Source organism: Capra hircus, chromosome 1, assembly GCF_001704415.2.
Source record: "Capra hircus breed San Clemente chromosome 1, ASM170441v1, whole genome shotgun sequence".
Taxonomy (NCBI): domain Eukaryota; kingdom Metazoa; phylum Chordata; class Mammalia; order Artiodactyla; family Bovidae; genus Capra; species Capra hircus.
The window spans coordinates 111,191,668-111,195,646 of NC_030808.1; positions in this window are offsets into that span (position 1 = coordinate 111,191,668).

Consider the following 3,979-nt stretch of genomic DNA (forward strand, 5'->3'; position numbering starts at 1 on the left):
TAGAAAAATTCTTTTCAAGACTCTCCACTCCCATTTAAACTCACCTCCTACCTTTCAGTCCTCTGTTCCCTCTCCCTTCCCAAATCCAAGTGCCTCTTGCTCTCCAAATGGGCCCTGCTATCTTGGAAACACACTGTGTTATCCCCAACAGGCCCTTTCTGCCTCCACCACTTCTCTGTGCTCAAGGCCTTAACTTACATTGAAACACTGCCCCTGGACCTTGCAAGGTGAGTGGTTACCTATCTTAACAATTTCATTCATTCATACACTCATTTTTAAAAAAATGAAATCATTGGATACCAGTTAAGTAAAAGGTATATTCAAAAGTTGTTAAGTCTACAAAGGGAGATGGATATACAGCATATATATATATATATATGCTAAATCCCTTAATTTGAGATATCTGGTTTCCTTAATTAACAACAATCTTTTGACATTCAGACTACCTGCCCCTTGTTGCAAATTTCTATATGACCTGACTCCTCCCCACAGCCTCTTTGGCGCAGTTTCTCAGGGTTGCTTGAGATGTTGCTTGAGTACTAAATGCTTTAGTACTCAGATGCTTGAGTACTAAAAAGTTCCACCAAATAAAACACAACACTCCACTTTTAGGTTGTGACTATTTTCTTTAGTCGACCGTTGCAATAGAGATACAACAGAGAAGCAGATAACCATAGAGTAAGGCAGAAAGGGCCAGTGACATAGAAAAGGCACGGAAAAAGTCCTACAGGACTTGAGAGAAAAGGAAAGGAAAGTTGGTTGGTATCCTGCATGCTCCAAGCACTAGGCTAAGTAGAATGCATATGTTAGTTCACCTTTCTTTCATATGGCTAATTTCTTCTTGTCCTTTGGGAATATTTTTTAAGGAATTTTTTAAAATGTCACCTTCTCCAGGGAGCCTTTCTTGACCCTGACTCACGCACTGTTTCTGTTTATGCTCCCACAATCAGAGCTTTAACAAATGATTGGATAATTGTTAATTTATAATCTATCATCTCAAATGATGGTAAGTACCTGTAAAATGGTTTGTCTTTGTACATTTGCAGTGTCTAACTCTGAATCTGGTGCACACCAAGCCTTGGGGGATGAATGGATGACTGAAGTACCATGAGAGCATTAGAGGAAAAGGGGAATTGTATAAGCAGCATGAAATCAGCAAACTAGAAGGTAGGCTTTTCTAGGGGTTGCAGGAGTCCAGTTGGATTGTGCTATAAGGATGTGGGCAGGAAGGTGGCAGGTGACAAAGACACAAGAAGATAGAAAGATAGAAAACAGAAGATAGAAAACAGTTGGTAGGATCTTGAATGCCAGGCTAAGGCAGCTGGGCTCATGTGATAGAGTGGAGAGCCACTGGGAGCTGAGAAGTCGGGAAATAATGAGATCAGAGCCATGTTATAAAGTGACTAATCCAGTTGTAATATCTTTCCTTTTTTAATAACATGTTCACTTTTCATCAAGAATTTTCTTTGCCTTAACCCAAAAGATTTGAGCAGATTTATAAAAGATTTATACTGTGGATTTGAGCAGCTCTGACATTTTTTTTTTTTTCAAAAGACGTCAAACCTGCACATGTCTAGGTCAGCCTTGAGTAGTGTTGGTTTGGATTTTTTTTTTTTTCAAGCAATTAGTCCTTATGCTATTCCCTAAGCTAGCAACCACATTATTTTGATGCAACTCTCTGGAATTAATTCTGAGCTGCCCCCTAAGGCCCAGCATGTGGTTACCAGCAAATGCTCACCCACAGCAGGGTGCATCACTGGTGACTTCTACATGAGATTCTCTTATACGGCAACATGTGCTGATAGAGAATCTGGTCATCCTTTTCATAAGAGATAATTTAAGTGATACATTCATTCAGAGATATTATCTTGGAATGTTATGAGAAATTTTTTAACACTTGATAGCAATTAATTACAAAAAATAAATCAATAATTAAAATTAGATCATCATCCTTTGACAATCACATATTATTCAGTTTATGTGCCTTAAGCCAGTTTCTATAGCAACGCATGTGTACCAAAGCAACAAGTGATGACTTCACTTTAGACCTTTTAGATAAAAGTTGCATCTTAAAATTGTAAGGTTGTACAAGTAAACACTAAACAGGCAAGTTCAGTTATCATTTTGTTTCTAATAATATTTATTTTCTCTAGTTTCCCAAACTCACTGCTGATCAGAAAAAATAAATGATTGCAAAGAACACAAGTTCAATAAGACAGTACTGCTGAGTTGTGTGATATTAAAGGAGATAATGGAGACTTTGATATTATCCAGATGGACTTCTGGAATCATCTTTTTAGATTCTGTATGTTCAGTAATCAACATCACAGAAAAATACATTACTCTGAGATTGAAATATATTTTTATACAAAAAGTCACTAGACTTTAGCCACCTTTCAGCTTTTTTTTCAGTCATTTAGAATGAATCATTTAAAATATCCATTACATGTATAACTGAAAAAAAAAATCCGACTCATATTCTCATTTTCCTATTGTTTGATACCTTGACAAACTATTCTCCCCTTTTCAAAATCCACCCTTGGGTTGTGTGAACAGGCAAAGACAGCAACTTCTCCACTCTTCATGCTGTAATATAGCCTCTTCTGTAAGAATCCTAGAGCTGTGATGCAAAGAAGCACTGTAAAAGTTTTGATAGATGGATGAGTAAATAGATGCTATCCCAGAAAGTTTAGGATACCATTAGCCCTTCAACAAATGATCTCATTTTGATGGGCCTTGCAGCAAACTTTGTTTAAAATACAGGAAGCTCAACCCCCTTCATCTGGTCCATTCTTTAAGAATCAATAAATTAATTCCTGACAGATTTATTCTGTGAAACTAGTCATCATGGTTTCATTTTCTGCTCCTGCAAGCCTGCATGAATCTCTGCCCACTTTGGTTGACTGATATTCACAAGTATGTTTAACTTCTCTTGAAAAGACAGCTCTCTCTGATCCTCTTGGTTACCTAGAGTTAAGGATGCACATGGGTATTTGGTATATCAGCATTTCTACAAATTCTGTTTTTCTATATACAATTCACATGCACACACATATATATATAGGTCCTTATAAAAGTTCATATCTGAAAGAAGGTTGAAAATATTTTTATATTTTTATAACATTCCAGTTAACTCCAGATATCAGAGGGCAAATATCTATCACTTAATTTATCCTAAAAAATCTTTCATTCTAATACCTGCTCTAGGTAAACATTTGCTTTTCTACCATCCAGGTATTCACTACATAATCAACTTATTGACTGCTTTGCTGACACTTAATTCCGTTCATTTCTTTTTTTAAGAAGACTGTTTTGAAACTCAAATACTTTACTACTTATTATCCAGGAAAGTCTAGAGTAGGTTGCCTTCTCTCTGGGAGAAACTTGTCGATTCCCATTATGAATTTAAGAAGGAGCTGAGTTTTGTTCACATCTCAATTCCTTCAATATTCTCTGTATGCCACAGAGTCCTTTGAAACATAAATTCTCTTACCAAATGCTCTACTCCAAGGGAAAGTTTATGAGCTATATGTAGTTCTTACCTCAGTGAGTGCAAAGCTATCTATTCCATAGAGGCATTAACAGGATATAGAACAAGATGTCTCTTTGGGTCCCCACGTGGTGATTTAGTCTAATGTAAATTTCTAGATCAGAAGTCCGTGATGAAAAAAACATATTCAAGTCCCAAATATTTCCTTCTACCATGTTAGGTTACTTGTGCCTATTATATTCTCTACATATACTCCTTATGCCAAAGTATGAAATATTTTAACGAAGTAGTTACATTTCCATAATAACAGTTATTCTAATTCCTGTCAAATAGTATGAGATTTCATAAGTCATGCTTTGATTACACTACCAGAACCCAAATCCTCAGAGTTACACAGTGCATTAAGTGGCTGCTATGGGAGCCACCTGAAAAGGGACTGTTGAGCCATGTCACCATTTCCACTCTGAGCGACATGCGCAACCCATGACT